The sequence below is a fragment of the Sphaerodactylus townsendi genome, linkage group LG02 (genome assembly GCF_021028975.2).
Source record: "Sphaerodactylus townsendi isolate TG3544 linkage group LG02, MPM_Stown_v2.3, whole genome shotgun sequence".
Classification (NCBI taxonomy): domain Eukaryota; kingdom Metazoa; phylum Chordata; class Lepidosauria; order Squamata; family Sphaerodactylidae; genus Sphaerodactylus; species Sphaerodactylus townsendi.
The window spans coordinates 129943924-129962876 of record NC_059426.1 but is presented as its reverse complement, the minus strand read 5'-3'; the positions used below and the strand labels follow the sequence as shown (position 1 = coordinate 129962876).

Here is an 18953-nt window from a genome sequence, read left to right as displayed (position 1 = left end):
TTTTGAAACAGACACACACCTTCTCTCCCCCCCCCTCTCTTACACACACACACGTTAATTTTGGTGTGTACATAGTCTCCTCCAATCACTTGGCTGGGACTAAAACATGCCTTACCTCAAAGCAGTCAATTACTAAAGCTACCCGAGATCATCAATCATGGGAATGCTTGAAGTTTAGGGGAGGAGCGATGGTCAAACTATTGATTGCTGCAGTTTTGCACTCCCCCCCCCCTCGCCTTCGTTCACGCTCCCTGCACATGAAATCTAAACCAGACCATCCCGTTAATAGTGGGATTTATCAATGATTATGCATCTAGTTGCGAATGTGGCCTGTTGGGCTTTTAAGAAACAAACAAACAAAAACCGCTGCTGAAACAGAAGAGGGAGAATGAGTTGGGGTGAGGGAGAGATTGTGTAGAAGCACGGGAAAGTTGGGGAGGAACAAAAATCAACATGGGGGGAGGGGTGGAACGGGTGGCTCTAGAAATTTGTCCCGATCTTAATGGGCGAAGGGAATGTGCTCCGGAGGTCAATAAAGCCCTCCAAAATGATGAATGATTGAGTACCTGTGATGATGATAGTGATTACCGGAGCAATTAAACAGTTTGATTAAATGAGCCATCATAACAATGATGTCTGCGGGAAATCAGCCCTCGCATATAAAGAAAGATAGCGTGGAGAGCGGGCTGACAAACGCCACTGGGCATTTCCGCGCCTCCCGAGCGCGCTGCGCCAAGCAAGCTGCCGCCGAGGGCGCGCCGTTCGCACGCAGCGGGGCAAGCAAGCTGCAAAGTAGCGCCGGGACTTGGAGCTGCTCCTGCGCGCTCGATTTGAACGCCGTCTAGAGCCCAGCAAGCTGGAGCCGGTGTGCGGGCTTTCTCCCCTTTTCTTGACCCCCCCCTTCGCCCCCTCCCCCCTTCCTTTTCCTCTAGAGGACCTCTTCCAAGATTAAAGCCATTCTTAAGAGCGACGGCTCTGCTCCGTGGCTGACTTGCCCGGGACTCGACGAAAAGGTGAGTCAAACCTCCCTCCCCTATGCAGCTCTCTTTCCAGCGCGGCTTAACGCGGGTCTCCTTTGGCAAAGGGCGGCTTGGAGGTGGGGGACTGGGAGGGGGGGGGGAAGAAGAGAAGAGCCTTTATTATTCGGCGGTGTTTTCTATCCTGCCGCATAAATCGGCAAGGCGGTTCAAAATAGTCACAGAAAGGAATACTTGGTTAATCCTTGTGGTGCCTGGAGACCTACAGAGCAGTAGGTTATGCAAATCCTTTCCTACTTTTGCAGCTGGACTCTTCCAACAGATTTCTTTAAAAGAGATCTACTCGTCAGTGAATGGGACTGGCTAAAGCTCCCCCTCCCCACTTTCCCGAAAATGTCAGTTTCTTACATTCCTTGGGAATTGCTTTGTTGGGGAAACAGCTAACACAATCCCGCCGTCCAGGACACATTTGAAACTTGTTTCCCAGTAAAACAGCCAGCACCTACCCTGCAGGGGATAACGTGTTTCTCTCTAGACAGATAGCCCTGGTGGGGTGGAGGGAACAGTCTAGAATAGACTCCTGAAACAATCCCATTCCAAGGATAGTCATGTATATCCCAAGACTGGAGTGGGCTGGAAAGAAAGTATGTTTGCTGTCTCACTGGGCTTCTGTAACATAATTCACAAGACTGTTCCAAATAAGGCTCAGATTTAGGGCTAAATAGCTTTTTTAAAAAAAAAAAGGAAAGGAAAAGAAAGGTGAAAATTCAACAGTGTAAACACTGATGTTTACATTCTGAAAGGCTTTCTGGCCCCCACCCCTTCCTCCCATTAAGCGCGTCTGGTGTTCTTTTTCGCTTTTGGAATGCCACCCGGATTTCGAAGTTACCTAGAAAACGTAAAAGAAATATCTACAGTACGGTCAGTTTGATGGCGTTCCTGTGTCTGGGAAGAGGCTTAAAATAAAGAGGCAGAATAATCCCACACCATCCTGCTAAATCGGCTAATTCTCTGGAGTGGCCAGCTGAGACTCCAAGAATGCTTCACCTCCAGCCTGCGTCCAAACCTGCGCTTCTCTTCGCCAGCGCCAAATGCCTGCCTTCGAAATTCCGCAGGCAAGTGAGAAGCAAAGGGGGGGGGGGGCTTGCTAACATTTGAGGGGGCTGTTTAGTGGGCTGGTGGGATTTCACTCATTTTACAAATGGTTTTGCAAAGTGGGATTAAATGATTTCCCACATTCCCTGGCCCATCGAAGGCTTGTCCTAGAGCGAAGCGAAAGAGAAGTGAAGCATCCGTGCCTTCTCTTCCCCTAAAGTCCCCCCAAAAGAAACGAGGTGTCCAGTGTGGAAACGCGTCTCCATCAACAGTCAGCTCCCCCCCTTCCCTCCCCCCTTTTTGGCCTAGGCTGGAAATGGTTTTAACAGGCGGTAAAATTTCATCTTGTGGTGTCAAATTGGGGTCAGTTGGGGGTTAGGACTCTCAGTGTCCGAGAAGGAGCTGTCCAGCTGTGTGAGGATTCATTAAGGCAAAAGATCCGTTTCAAGAAAAACAATACAGAGACAATCAGTAGGCTAAAGATCCTCTCCAAATCGCATTTTACAAGTGCGCCAGAACAAGTATGGGTGCTGAAACCTCTTCCATTCAGATTCTCAAATCGCCTCCTTGGAATAGAAGAGAAAACCCTCTAAACCTCCAGGGTCACTTTCAAACAACCAGATTTTCTGGGAACACCATTAGAGTGTCTTGTAAGTTTTGTTCGCTTTTTGACAGTGTGGAATTCCCCAACAGGTAATATATTGGATTCTCGAAATGTATTTCTTTATTTCAGGTTTTCACTTTGCTAGCATTCCTGAGAGTTCTTTCTTTCTTTCTTTCTTTCTTTCTTTCTTTCTTTCTTTCTTTCTTTCTTTCTTTCTTTCTTTCTTTCTTTCTTTCTTTCTTCCTCTCTCTCTCCCTGGCAGGACATTGTGGGGGGGGGGGGGCGAGACTAGTTCAAATTTAATCAGTCCACCACTATCTGGAAATCTTTCCCCTCTGATAGATATTTATCTGTTCTAATAGATACTCTGACTCTATTAAGTTGGGGGTCTCTAACTGTGGAAAGTGCATGTAGTTAATCTGGTTTATTAAATTCGCGTGGTTTAAATCCTCTTAGCCTTTCTACATCTGTTAGAACAATCGACGCCTCGCTGGAGGTACAAATAACTTCAGCCGTAAGCTTGTTTGTAACTTTGTTCAATGTTTATTTGTTTGCTGAGATGAAGTATTTATTTTTGGGGATTATGCAAATTGAATCGTGAAACATACCTCCCTATCTGGAGAAATATGAACTGTTTTGGATTTTATATCTCTTTCCCCTAGATTAAATTGCAAGAAATGAACCAGACGTATTGATAAAAACTGTTCAAAATAGTTTAAGCTATTCACGTTCTTTTTGCACGCCAGGTTCTCCTTACCAGTCAGGAAACGGACAGTGTTTGTTTTAATTTTATAGCCGGCATAAGCTATTTTTACTTTCTACATCCTAAACATGCTCTTGAGTCCTATCAACAACCCACTTAAAGCAAACTACTTGATTATGAATACCAGCGCCTGAAAAGGGAGACAGGAAAGCCGGCTTACACTCCATTTCTTTGTCTGACTGAAATCGCTGCGTTTTAGTTGCACCGAAACTCAGTCTTTGGACATTTTGTTCAAGTTTTTGTAAACCATTTCACTAGAAGTTTTTGTAACGTTTTCTTTTTTCCTGCTGGGCTCCAATATTCGGTTTTGCAAATGGCCCATCATATATATCTTCCATCAGTGCGAAGCTACATACTGAATTGAAATAGTGAAGATATTCTGGTCCGTCTGTTCCTCTGGCTCTTCATTAACCTCTAATGCCAATTTCCCTTTTTTCTCCCTTCTCTTTCCTTTTTCTTTGGATTTCACCAACCTCTTACTTAGCGGAAAGCCTTTCTCTCCGGCAAGGCAATGCTACCCCATCTGAGTGAACTTTTCCTGACCTCTCGAGCTATATGATTGCGATCTTTGAAAGTTGGATTAGGAGGACATTCATTACGTTACCTGTTAACTTCTCGCACCCTGCCTCCGTTTCTCCCTCCCCCCCCCATTTTTCAAAATCAACAAGAACTCCAGTTTCTTTATTCACTTGCAAGTCTCTATTACGTTCCTCAAACACCTCTAGGAATTAAAACGGCACTTGTAGAGTAAGTCTCTCTCCCCCCCCCCCCCTTATTTCTTTATCTCTCCTGTGTATTCTGTAAAGATCCTACGGAACTGAAGCAGCGATTCAATAAACAGCCCTCTAGCGCTATCTGGCGGGACTCCAACCCTTTCGGAGTGTGCGGTTTCCTCGCAGCTCTTCGGCAGATTTCTCTCTCCGAATAGTTAAAAGGGCTCTGCCCGCGATGCTTAACGTCGTTAACCACAAAAAGTCTGAAGAGAGACACACTTCCTCGGGTTGATTTCCACACACACACACGCACACACTTTTAAGACTCCCTGTGGGTGTGGCTGACTTTCTCATAATCCTAAATTCTCGGTAGGAATTTTGCGATGCAACCGTGTACGAAGGAAATTTACAGAACAACACCCCTTATCCTAAACTCGTCGCCTTTTGGGAAATCTCTCCCCCCCACCCCCCGGTGCGTTTCCGTGGGGCCTGTTTCCAAGCGATGCGCTTCGAGCTCATCACCCTTGCCCATCTTCCCCGCTCGTCGGACTGAAGTCGCCTCCTGGTCCAAACCGCTTCTGAGCAAAGCCAAAGCTGGGTCCGAAGCAGTACCCTGCCTCCGAGTCGGCACCCAGGACTGAAAGCGAAATCCCTTGCCACACAACCCAGGGAGTGGGGACTGGGAAGGCCATGATGAGGCACCCAGTTCTAGCCAAGGTTCGGTAGCAATCTGCTCCGTTTTGCTGGGAATAGAATTAATTTGGAATAGATATAGATGCGAGGAGAAGGGGGGGCACTATTTCGTGACAAATTCTAAACTTCAAGACACCCCAGAACTCGCCCAGTAGCCGTGTTAGCAAAAGCTCCTGGACAGAAGGCAATAATGTCCCACAGACTTGAGTGGGTTGAAGACAGGTATGGGTCCGGCTGCCGAACTTAACGGTTCCAGTTCTGGACAAGCTAGACCAGAGTGGAAATCCTCCGGCATCCCTGCCGAAACTCATGCAAACGGCCCGCAATCCCCTGGGGCTGCTCACCACAGGGCCCCACCCTGAACCATCTGTCCCAACTTGTATAAAGAAAATAAACCAAAAGAGCTTGGAGTGGGGGGCGCAGCCCAAAATTACCGGCGGGGATTTCTGGCCAGACTTTTGCAGTTTCAGGCGATCTCGACTTTCCTTTCTGGGGTCGCGCTGTGGATCTCCCCCCACCCCCACCCCCCCGCAAAAAAAGAAAAATCCACCGTGCAAAGAGCTTGCAGTATAGAGGCCGGTTATTGTGTTCCCTCGTAGAAGGACTTTACGACACAATATATGGCCGGTTAGTTCTCCCAATGCTTCGTTCTCCTGTAATTAATTGAAAACAGTTATTAGGTCGTCATTGGCAATAGCGTAAATAATTGCGGTGGATTTTTACTTAAAATTGACCCGTCACACAGAAGAAGGTGGGAGGAAGAGAAGGGAGGAATCGATTGGAGGTATTAAAATGATGTATCAAAACATCAATGTCGATTATTTGAAATATTGTAGTCGAATCTTTTTTTATTGCTTCCTCGGCTTAAGTGTCTGAAAGTGCAGTGTTCCAACGTATATTTATGTTGTCAATACTGTCAAAACTGTCAGGTTTATTACAGTGGATTTGTAATACATTTCGGTGTTGCTCATTTACATAAAATCTCCCCCCCCCTTCAGTTTTCCTGCCCACCCGATCTCCCACACTCCTTTCCCTAACTCGCGGGGGGGGGGGGGGCTGTGTCAGTTTAATGCAAGGAATTAGGCTTCCTTTGCTGAAACCAAAGCAGAGCTTCGGTACGGTGACCTTAAACCCTCTTTCCTTCCCGGGTCTCTTGCTTAATTTACCAATCCAAAAGGGGGTCGTGGCGCCCTTGGCTTGGCGACGTGATGAAAGCACCTCCCGTCTCGCCTTCCGCTAAAACCGACGCCTTGTAAGGTTGCAGCCACTTTGGCCAAGTCCCGGCGGTTGTGAACCGCAACAATCGGGGGAAGCATCTTAAATCGAACTGACTCTGGTTCAAGGAGATTTTGCCTTAAACCTCATTGCCCATAAGTTTGTCTTACGAGGCCGGGTGCAAAAATTCGGCTTATTTCCAACTAATCATTTGTTTCTGGGAAGAAATAACCGGGGGGGGGGGAGGGGTGACAGGCCAATAAGCCCCACAGATCAAGCCCAAGTACACCTGTGTGGCCTCTGAAAGGGCCATCGGGGCACATGGAGCGGGCCTGGCTGCTGCGAGAATTTTGATTTGGGCAGGTATTTTAACGTCGACCTAGCCTCGCAGGACCTCGACTGAATGAACGTTTCAGGAACCTAATCAGCGTGACTTACTTCTAAGTAAGTGCGCGTGGGACCTGTTCGCATCAGGGCACATCGGGGCCGGCATTAATTGCTTGAATTTCTGGGTCATCCTAGATCCGTTGATACAGTTCATCACCTCAGAGGCCGATCATTCTAAAACAAAGTTTCCTGACGCGGAGAAACCTACAGATTGCGGGGGGGGGGGGGGGGCCCCCCCGAAAAAAGTTTCATTTATGTTTGCAGATGGGCGCTGGGGCTTCTTTATTTTCAGACGGGGCGGGAGAGGTCTGTGCAGTGACTCGAAAGCCTTTCGCGACCACCCCTTTTGACAAAACAATATTCTGGCTACTCAAACTGCAAAGCTGTCCCCATAGATCGGAAAAGGATCTGTCCCCTCCTTATGTAAATTAAGAAGTGCATCACTCTTCACCCTTCACACCCTAATAATGCTTTATTGACTTTGGTTGGGAACCTCCAACCCCGGATAGTTTCTTTGCGCCCAGGATCGCCGGGAGAAGAGAGATCGGCCGCCGGCGCTCGCTCTCATTCCCCCATCCCTATCCGCGTAGGTGTTGCGGACAGCCCGAAGATAAAAATATAAACATCCGAGTCTCCGTGACGATGGCCCACTAGGACGGTGGAGGCATCCAGCAGCCCGAGGGGCTGACAAACTTCGGGCTCTTTTCCTCCCTTGAGCTTCAAGGACTGGGGTGGGGGGCACTTCTCCCCTTTTGTATTCTGTGACAATAAAGGAAAGTCAAGCGAATCAAGGAAGGGACCGTCGAAAGCGCCCGTCCGGCGCCCGTCCCGTCCCTTCGGTTTCCGACGCGGAGCCGCTTGTAAAGCGTTTAACAACAATTACGCCCCTAATCAGCTGCAGTGCGGACCCCGAATGATGCCATTAAACATCAAAGGGATGCCTCTGACGTTACCTTTTAGCTATAAGAGGATTAATTTCTCTAATTAGAGGGGATAAATATGTGCATAAATATATCTCTCCCCACCCTTTCTTCTTAATCTGACGGATTCTGCTCCGACGGGTGAGGGAGAGAACGGGGCGTGGGAAGCCGTCGGGCCGCAGCTGGGATTTTTAAAACACGACTTTCGACTTTCGGTGAATGACTCGGGTGGGCCCCCGCCCCTCGCCCAGCATCAGGTCGTTTCAAGGAACTTTGGCTAAGGTAGGGGATGCCCCCCCCCCCCGCCCTCGAAGCTTAAGGCTGACTTTAGTGTGTGTGTGTGTGGGGGGGGGGGGGTTAAAATCCACCTGACCTTGATTACAGCCCGAATGAATACCTCATTTACCTAATGACTTCGTGTCACGTAGGCAGGAGGCCAGTTTCCTTTTTAACCTTTCCCATTTCTGCAGTAAGCAGTCCTGGGATGATCAATGGCTCTCTGCATAATCGATGCCCATTTGATGATCCCTGACAAACTCAATAGATGCGTGCGCTGGGTGGCAGCAAAGGCGGCCTGGGCTTCTCCCCGCGGCTTGGCAGCCGCACACTGAGGCAGGGGCTTGACTGACGCCCCCCCCCCATCCCACCCCCCACCGCTGGGGTAATTTCATTCCCGGATCGCAGGCCTTGATGCGCAAAGACGGCAGCTGCAAAACACTGGGCAGGCGGCAAAGTCAGCGGACACGCTTTTCTCTGCCCCCCTGCTACAGGGTTATGCTAAACGAGACCTCTCTCTTCCTCCCTATAATTCCACTTAGGCAGAGCTGGAACTCAGTGGAGTCAGACTACCTAAGCCTGTTCTGTAGTAATAATAGTAGTAGAAGAAGAGCTGGTTGGTATACTCTGCTTTTCTCTCCCTTTAAGGTGTCTCAAAGCGGCTCGCAATCACATTCCCTCTACCGCTGGTTGTTGCCTTTTTGCCTACTTTCTAGGAACTAGACACAAGGGAATCAACACATCTGGGCAAAAATCCCCCCCCCCCTTTATTTGCTCAGGAGACTAAGCGATTAAAGTACAAAGTTCTTCCCCCTCCTCTCCCGCAAGGCAAAGGTAGTTTACGACCTCTTTGCCTCACCTTCCTAATGACTCTTGATGGAAGGATTGTGTCCTCAGATAAACATGCACGTGGTGGTGGGGGGAGGCAGAGGAGGGAAATCCCTTGAATTAACTTTTCCTTTTCATTAAATGTCTGGTCGAGTAGACAAGTGCTCACCTACAATACCGTTTGATTTGGCCTGTTAGTTAAGGAAGAGCGGAGAAACTTGATCGCATATCTATAGCCAAATTGCGGGAAATCTTCTTACTACTACATTGACTATTGCAAACAAAACAAGGCCCGTCCCAGCAACAGCTCTGACAAATGTCTGGGGGCTCTCACATTTACTGCTATCTGCTGGTGTTAGTCAGAACTGAGAATAGCTGCAACCCTGTTACCTCTGTGGGATAATTAATACAGATACAGAACTTTTTTTACTACCTATAAACATATGTTTCATTTTCCTCTTCGACTAAGTTATTCACTGCTTTCCCCTGCAACATGGTTTTTCCAGAAAGTTTCAACCTGGCATTTCCCCTGGTACAGATTTCCCAGAGCTGAGCAGAGCAGGGATGCTGACAAGGAAATGCTTCTGATTTGCTGAGCAAAATCATTTCAGATCTTTCAAGATAAATATTGGATCTAAAAGTCCAGCGGTTCAGTAGGTACAATGGGGTTCCAACAGTACATCTGCAAGACTCAGGAATTAGAAAATGAGCGAGGGGAATATTTGCTTTGGTCTTTCTGAAACACCTAACTTCTTTGCAGAATGTTACTTTCAATAGGAATCTCTCATTAGGAACGCAAGTTAACACAGGTCCCCAGAAAGCAGAAATACATCTCTTCCTTTATGTGAGAATTATTTCGGCAGCAAGGCACAAATTCTCTGACTAAAATCCTGCTCGGGGTAAGGTTCCTTAAATTCCATTGACTTCAGTGGAAGTGTAAAGACTTGTCTTGCTGTTATCAGAGCAATGGCAGAAGGAGGACAATTCATCCCAATGGAAGACAGCAGAGGATACCTCACTGCAGCAAGTGTCCATACAGATGGACTGGCACGCTTAAGGAAGGTCTAATGAGAGTGGGTTGCTCATACAACCAGCTTTTCTTTTTATTTGCTATTTAGTTCTTTTCCATTTGAATATGAAGAAGATAAGGTATCATTTCTATGGAGTTTACGATGAATGGGGAGCATATAAAACATGCAACACATTCAGAAAGTGATGAAATCATAATTGTTTGGGTGATTATTCCTAAATATTTGAGCAGAATGTTTTACTTTATTACATTAATCCTTACAATAATGCCCATTTGATGGAAGTGTAGATTGCATGAGAAACTGTTCAAGGTTACTAAAAAATTCTTGGAAGAGTTAGGACTTATGTCCATGTCAAACAGCCTCTATTCCCAATATGTCCCCCAAAGGGCTCTCTGCCCTGCAAATACCAACTGACTGGTGGTTCCTGGTACCAGGTGTCCTCAACCAGGGCCAGAAATTTTTTGACTCTGGCCCTGGCCTGGTGGAACATTCTTTCAAGTATGGGACCTATAACAATTTTGCAAGGCCTGCAAAATGGAGTTGTTCCACCAGGCATAAGGTTAAAGGTACAACAGTATCCAGCTGGCTGGCCTCCCTTTCCCCTTCCTTATTCCTTTTTTCTGCCCCCCCCCCTTTGTTTTTCTTTGAACTTAGTCTAGCAGTTCTATTTTTTTTTTGTTGATTTATTCACGCTCTGGTCAAGTTATTGTAATAACTAAGGTGCTGGGATTTTGTATGGATGGCAACTGTTGTTTTTAATACGTTGGTCAAACTATTGTAAGCTACCCTGAGCCCATCTGAAGGGAAGCAAACAAACAGATTCTGTAGTCCACACAGATTCTCAGAAAGGGTCCATTCATGTCAGATTCATGACACAGTCATATGTTTAGACAGGCATTTCCTTGCCTGTATGAAGACGGCATTCCAATTCTTCCACTTCCAAAATAATTCGGGTTTGGTTCTGAACATGGAAATGGGCATGCCAATAGGAAAGCATGGCTAGATCTTTGGGTGTGCAGGGAGTATTTGTTCATTTCATGTTCAAATATACAACTCACTCTGACATTTTCAGCCTTTATTTGCAGAAAGGAAAACATTCATTGCTGAGTTTAGGCTAAATATGCAAGTAGTGCATCATGCGAACAAAAAGAATGGTCTGGCACATATTTACCAATGCTGACTTGAGCAGAATTCATCTGCCACCAGATTATACCATACTTGGGATGATAAATAAATGATAAACAATAAACTCAGTTATCATCATGTATATAATAATGTCAATACATTTAATATAAAGGGGTGCATGCAAACTTCTTATAAAGTTCATGTGTGGTTACAAATAATTTTGTGATTGTTATTGTTGATTAGCTCTAACATAAGCAACCAAATGTATAGCTAAGCCACAGGAAAGCATACACATTAGAAATCATGTCCTATACACTCACCTTGAGGCCATATTGCCATCATAAGATGACATTTCTAGGGATATGTCATGGTGGATAAAACTTTCCTTGGGTGTTGGAGGACACTTGACTCACTAACCTTTGTTCTATAGACAGCAGCTGAGCTGTGCAATTTAGCTGCACGATCTTGGTTAAAGTGTAAAATCTATATAAAAGTAGAACTATATTAACTGATAATATTGAATACAGACTTTATGTCTCCTTTCCACTTACCCTGTGTTGGTTGCCAATTCTTGGGCTGGGCATAGTTCCACTGATCCCAGTGGGAGATTTCTGCACATGCTACAAGGGAACTTTTATGTTGTGCTTCACTGGCTGGATCCTGCCCTAATTCTTTATTTTAAACATATGGATATAGCCTTTGTGAATGTATCCTTTTGATTCACAAATACATCCAATCCAAATAAAGTATGTTTAGATTTGATTTCACTGGAAGAAATGTAATGCATATTAAATTCCATCAAATCACTGGGACTTTAAAATACTTCAGTTTGTTCAGATTATGCGCCTGATCTCATTCACCTGTATGTATGGTTTTGTTGTTAAAACATCAGCCCAGTGGTGTTGTAATGCCAATAAGCACACTTTTACTATGGCTAACTCATTATAATAAAAATATGAGAGTGAAAAGAACGTGAAGATCTATCAAAATATCATTTGGCTTAGTATTGTGAACCCTGACAAAATCACAGCTTTTGTGGAGAATTCTGATTGGATAGATGACCTGAATCATTAAGAAATGAGAAAAATATCATGAAGCATGCCCCTCTCATGAGACCAAGAATACTGGGGAAGAGGGGTTCAAGAATGTTACCTTGCCTCATTTTGCTATGTGTGAAAATCTGGTCTGGCTGTTCTAGCTGTTGAGAAAGAATGAGTGGTTACTATAATGAATGTTCAGAATGGGAGTGTGTGTGAGAGTCATATTTTGATTAGCCCACCTATTGGTTGTTGTTATAAGCAACCAAAGAAGTTTCACTGATGTTTTAGGCTATGTTTTAGGCTCTAGTTAACCCTTCCTCCCTTTCCCCTCAATTGTATCCCCCTCCAGAAGCATCAAGCTAAAATCTAGGGGATCTAAATAGGTACCTTTATTTCTGCATGGCTTGGGGAAGGAGCTGGATTAAAAATACATTGGTGAAAAAGTTCCTCTCTGCAATATGGGGGTGGGGGTGGGGTGGGATTACCACTACGCTTTTAGCCTTTTAAAAATCATGGGCAAGCCTATCTCCATTTACAAAAAAATGGTCTTAAATATTCTATTGCAGGATAACTAGGGCTGATTCCGCATGGGCCAAAAACAGCAGTGTGAAAACGGTGTAAAAGCGTTTAAAATGGTGTAAAAGGGTTTATACTGTTTTCACATCGTTTTCACACCGCTGTTTTTGGCCCATGCGGAATCAGCCTAAGATAGCATCCATTTAACTTTTGTTAGATGCTGTAGAAACAATTTTGTCTGACAAAACACACCTTTTAAACTTACTATTAAATCAAAGTTGGGAGCACCTCAGTTGAAGCAGTAGAAGGTATAAATGAAAGCATTTGTCCATCAGATTAACGGTTTCGTAGGGGTACATTTTGACCCTTTAACTAACTTATGATACACTGGAAGGAATGCTAAGTGGAGTGGGAGTCTTAAACACACTTAAGGTAGAACCAAGTTGAGTTGAAATCTACAGGACTAATTACCTTGATGTAACTGTATGTTTAAGATCAGGATGATAAGTGAATGACTGAGGCTATCATCGGCATCTTGATACTAGCAGGCGAAGTAGTGAATAGAACTAGGAAAACTCCTGGTTGTGATGCAAATAAAAATAAAGTAAAATAGCATATGCAGAGACTTAGTGCAAGTAAGCATGAATGCAAAAAAGGTAAGTGCAAATTAGAGTGGAATATTTATGAGTCACAAATCATTGACAGTTTGAAAAAATGCAAAGCAGCTTTATGAATGAGATTAAAGAATGAGAATATCAAAGGACTGCATCACCAAATCAATAGCAATTTGATTGGCTGTATCCTTGCAAATTGTGGCTATAGTTTCTGTGATATTAGAAAAATATTATGTATGTCATAAACAAAGAAAATTTACATGTTTATATATTTTTTCAATGTAGTATACAGTTGGACATCTGCAGACTATAAAGTGATAAAAGATCACATTTGATTTGATTTTTTTAAAAATACAGTTCCTTGACTGTTTGGGGGTCTTGCTTTACCTTTGCTCAGTTAGCTTTAAAAGCAAGCCATAATTTAACAGTACTTCAATATCAGTGACTCAGTCCAGTTCACTCTGCCTATGCATGGCTGAACTGCACATTACAGAACAGAGCATTCCCCACCTGGCAATGTTCTGCTTCATGGATACTCTATGCATGAGACTTGCAGAGAATGGGAAGCTGGTGTGCCCCTTGCCATTGAATGCTTCCTGCCACTTGGTCAAGGGAGGAAACAGTGCAGAAAGGATTGCTGCTGTGGCCTAGGCTGAACCCCCTTCCTGTAAAGTAAACTGCTCTATTTATTTTCACACAGTGGTATGTTGGCGACACAACCATATGGGATGAAGACTTGTCAGCTGTGACCATTTCCCTCTCCTCCGGTGATTCAGCAGTGCTGTAGAGGAAGAAGATGGCATTGCTTTAAGAACTATGGTCTGGGGTGAGAGACGCCCCTCCAGCTATGTTGTTCTCAGTAAACATTTCAGGAAAAGTTTATGCACTCACCACACTCACTGTAGCATCTGTAAGGAAAACAGCTGCTGTACTCACTGGGCTTTCAGCAGGCTGGCCTAGCAATATTTTGTCACCCTCTCCCCATTCTTTGGCAACATCAGCAATAGGAAGAAAAACTGTTTGGGTTCACTGAGTTCATTAAGTTAATTCCATTTTTTTAAAAAAGTTTTCATTGCAAATGCTTATTCTAGTGTGTTCTTACTGCTTTGTAAGCCACCTGGCTGGCCATTATTGGTAGAAAGGTGAGGTATAGATGCCCTCAGTACTTTAGCAAGTGGCTCATGTTTTGATACAGGTACTGAAATAAAATTGTATTTATTGAAAATGATCTCTGTGTTTTTTTCCCCAAATGATATAATCCCATACATTACAAGTGTTTAGTTCAGTTAGATGGAATACAGGAGAGCATCACTATCTTGAGAGACAGCCAAGTCAGCAATTTAAATCACAATTATTGCTCTGCTTTAAACATGAATAAAGTATTGGTATTTGTGTATTATTTGGAAATTTTGCTGAAACAGAATATTTTAAAATATTGATGAACCCACAGAGCCAGATGGGAATAATGCTTAGCATAGAATTCTAATGTACCAATAACTGGATTTTTTGCTAGTTAATATGTTAATTTAAAAAACCTAAGCGTTGCTTCACTTTTTCTCAGTTGCTTAGTGTCCAACATGGTTTCCTTGTTGAAGTAATTCTGATGAGGCATCCCTACCAGGTCAAATGAGATCATCCCAAAGCTGACAATGACATCAAAATGACAATGAACTGGAAGTGGTACTTGGTCCTTGAAGCAAAAGAATAGCATAACTTCTTGTAGTACTGTGTTTAATAGCATCTACTCGCCTGGGCAAGGCTAGCAATTAACCCATGTCAAAACACTGCAAAAGGGGAAACACAGATGTCAAATAACTTTGGAAAAGGATAACCTTATGTCCTCCCCAATCCCCAAGATGGACCTGTCAAAAGCTGAAATGTCTCTTGTGCTTCTATAACACCAAAAGATGCTTCTTTGCTCCATGTTTAAATCCCAAGTAGATTTCTGTTTGTAAATTCTAGAATGAGCAGAATGTTAGTTTTAAAAAAATGTCCTTGCCCAAGAAAGATCTGAAGGCTTGACATTTGATTTCAGTTTTCAAACCCAGGTAAGAAATCTCCTTCACAATAATTGATTGAAGCATTAATATTTTGGGTTAATGACTAGATTTATATTTCTGGTTCTGACATGAAAAGAGGATGCCAGTGCTGCTTTCTGTTTTATCCTTCACAGCATGGCCATTTCCAACATGAAGGGTGAAATGGGGCAGAGTGTGAAAGGATAAAGTTAAGAGTATTTATAGTTATGTAGATGGCTCCAAAGCAAAACATTTAGTACTGGATTAGTGTCAGATGAAATTTATGTGGGAAAAAAGTCAGTTAGCGGTGCTTTGGTGGGGAAGGGACATAGTACAGTCTGGGGGTCTTTTGGGTCATAACAGACACAGAGGCAGTTAAAGAGATTTTCTTGGAAGTAGACCAGGGACAGCTCTGCGTGATTTCCTAGGCTGATCTTAGTTAACCCACCATGAGAGGAATCTCAAATATCACTTCTAGGGTAGAAGCTGACCATGATAATGATACTGATAAAGCAGTATTTTTTAAAGAAAAAAGCTGAACATTTCTGCCCCCCTCCACATTACAGTGCCTCAGATGAAGCTCTGCCTGCTCTGCCTCATTTGTTTCTACTCCAATCCTTCTGCAGGTCTCCATATTAAACAATTTTACTAGCTGGGAACTGGAGGAAAAATGGAAGATTGGCGCCTCTTGTCACATTTGGTAGATTACACTGTCTTGAGGACAAGAGCGTGTTATTGCTTCTTTTGACCACGAATTGATGTCAGCTTTATAAAAGGCTGCAGAAATGTGAAACAAATGTACTATTTTCCCCTTTCTGCTAAGGCTTTACAGTACAGTCCATTGCCATGGTATTCCAGTCCTACTCGAAAGAATTTTTTTTCTTCCTTCTCATGATTGTAACTCCTAGACGCTCTTGTATTAACAGGGAAAATGGGTCAGTGGTGATACTTCCTTTGCTAGCAACCTTTCATCAGAAGAAGGCTCAGTCATTTTCTAATATGTTTAAAGAAATGCCAGTTTGGTTGCTTAGAGTGCAATCCCAAACAGTGACACCTTTCTAAACCCATTGATTTCAATGGACTTAGAAAGTTGTAGCTCTTTGCTTTTTTAGAGTATAAATTTCACATCCCTGTGTATGACTACATTAAATGAGTATAGTGCAGCTTTAAGTGACTCACCCTTCTAAGCACACTATTTTTTCAGAAGAAAAAAAATTGAAGATGTTTTGTTGAAGAGCACCTTGTGGCCAGATTTCTATTTTTAAATAAATGAATGACTACATAAAATCAGAATTTTGTTTCATTATATGAGACTTTTAGAAGACAAATAAATACCTATATTGTTTAGTGTAGTAGAAGGAATTGTCATTACAGGCATGATCATAGAGGACATGAAATTCAGAAAAGAAGTAAAACAACATAAATGTGGATGAATAATTTCAAGGCCACAATCTGACATAGAATTGAGTGATGTAAATTTAATTCTAGGTTGGATCATTACTTAAAGAGTTATACATTAAGGGCATAAACATACATTTTGGGACTCGGGAACGAATGCTTTCAAACTTTTATTACTTCATCATTTACAGCACACTACTTTTCAACCATAATAATTGGTTCACAATATTAAAGATAAACAATGTTGCTCTGATAATTATGGAACTATTTCAAATGTGTCTGAACACTGGATAAGATACTTTATGAATATTTTAATCCTTTTGGTCTGGGAAAACATCTGAGACAAGATGAGCTGCTCCTTTACACAATCTAACTTTTCTAACAAGATTGCCTAAAATACATTTATTTGTATACTATCTTTCCACTTTGTTTGGACCTTCTAGGCAGCTAAATTAAGAAAAAGACATTAAGCTACACTTCTAAAAACAACACATATAAACAAAAAACAAAAATTAAAACAAACCAGAAAGATGGCAATACCCAAGGGCAAAAGGCAATAATGGAGGGAGACAGATGAATATCCTCAGGGAAAGAATTTTATAACTTTTGATGTCATGACTCAGAAAGTTCATTTTTGGTGGTTACCTATCTATCCTCTGAAGACGGGGACAACTGGAGCAGGATCTGTGAAGGTAAGTGAAATGGCTGAGTAGATTTGTATGCGAGTAGGCAGTCCTTAAGGTATGCAAGAATGTTTTCCCATTTTTTAAAAGTGCCTTTCTTGATACTTTAAATAATAACCAGTGTTGTAACATTGCTTCTTCAGATAATAAAATGACAGTCCGTATATTTTTGAGAAGGAAAAATACTTGTTTTATTTATATTTAAATAAAGATGGTAAAATATTATTAAAAAAATCTAAGGCCAAGAAACATGTGTTAAAGGCCATGACCACTTAATACCTTCCGCATTATCCCTAAAATAATAATTAAAATTATTTGTATGTTTTTGTGAAAATTATTTCACTCAACTGAAAAGGCTAAATGCTCATTCTCAGCAACTAAAAAGGCTGCTGTTAACAAATGGAATGAAACTGTGCTAACATTATATAATCTTTTTAAAAGAAATAATTTAAACGACTTTTAAATAGTTTTAAATGTATAGCATTTCAAAATACACAATCCCAAGACCATTGTGTACAGCTGCTTAGTATAGTAGCCTTGTCCTATTACAATATAACCCAGGGATATACCAGAACAACATAGATATGTTGGTGCTGTGCTAATATAGATTTAGCATCTTAGCCATTCTTGGGTAGGGCCCAGAAATGGGTGAAGCCAAGGAAAGAGTAGAATATCCTCTCCTTTGCAATTGTCCTGTTCCTGCTACCAGTATAATAGTACACCACATACAATGTTGGTGAAGTATAATTCTATGCAGTTGAAAACGAAGGTGACTAATGAAGTACTCCAACTTCCCACTATGCTTACACAGCCACAGGACAGCTTAGGATACTGTCTAAGCCAGTGGTGGCGAACCTATGGCATGGGTGCCAGAGGTGGCACTCAGAGCCCTCTCTGTGGGCACGCGCAAACAGAGTTCATCATGTGCGGGGGGAATCACACACCCCCACCCCACCCCTAGGCTGGCTTGGGCTGCTGGGCTTGATTATTAGCATTAAACCTAAATTCCCCAATTTTAGGGAATTTGTGTAGGTAACCCTGTTAAGCGCTGTTAAACCCCACTGATTCTCATACAAAGAACTAAAGTGTGATCCTTTACATGGGAGTAAACTCAGTTGCTGGCAATGGGGCTTGCCCTTTGTCTTTTGAACTGTGTGTATATAGCTATAAACTAATGACACAGTAAGCTCTGGTTCATGGAAGCTTATGTTACAGTAAATGTGTTGTTTTTTAAGGTGCCAAAAATCTCAGCTGCTCAGTTTTTGGGCTATCTCCATACAAAGAACAGCATATGAAGTGACCTTAATTCAACTGAGTAGGCAGACAAGAATATCACTGGACTGGACTTCCACTTGCCTGTTGTCCTGAGATGGGAGATTAGGAGGGTGACAGAAAGGTGAAGTTAGAGGTGTGCTGCCATTCTTGAAAAGCTTGTTGTTCTTGAGTAACCTGCTGCTTGGATCTGTTAAAATATAAATCTGCTCAGTTTGAATGCAGTTGATTTTAACAAAATAGAATAAAGTGTTAATAGCCAGTTCGTGTTTATTATGACTCATAGGCCATTCAGAAGCATAGAAAAGCAGATTAAAACACTAATATGAAGTTAATTATCTGCGTAAAATTCCTCCATACTGTATTCATCCTTGTATGTAACAGATAAAAGGTTAGAATCTGAGTAAAATATGCATATAACAGATTTCCAAATTGTTTGAATGAATAGCTGTGTAATGGGATCTGTTGCATACATTTATAGTTCTTCCAAAATGGTCTTGAACACTTATATGGTTTGTCACCAGGGTTGTTGGTGAAGTTCTCATTGGGACCTCAGAGAGTCTTTGGGGTGAAAAAGGATCATATTAAGCTTGTTCCTGCTGAATCTTGTTCCTTATCTGAGTCACTACCAGAAGTATGCATGGTTTATTAGGGGAGAAAAATCAGAAAACTTGCTTTGATTCTAAAAATATAAGTACTTTAGTTCACATAGTCAAATGTTACATTTCATTCTGTAGCCACTGCGATTACTTCCCCCCCCAAAAGACTTCCTAGGGTCGTGATTC

General features: G+C 42.7%; 1 long non-coding RNA gene across 1 annotated transcript; it reads left to right on the top strand.

The window, feature by feature from the left end:
- The first annotated feature begins 404 nt into the window (after positions 1-404).
- LOC125426140 lies at positions 405-14022 on the top strand. The gene is made up of 2 exons (XR_007243504.1): positions 405-1013; positions 13498-14022. It is a non-coding gene; the product is annotated as an uncharacterized LOC125426140 (long non-coding RNA).
- Positions 14023-18953: the final 4931 nt, after the last annotated feature.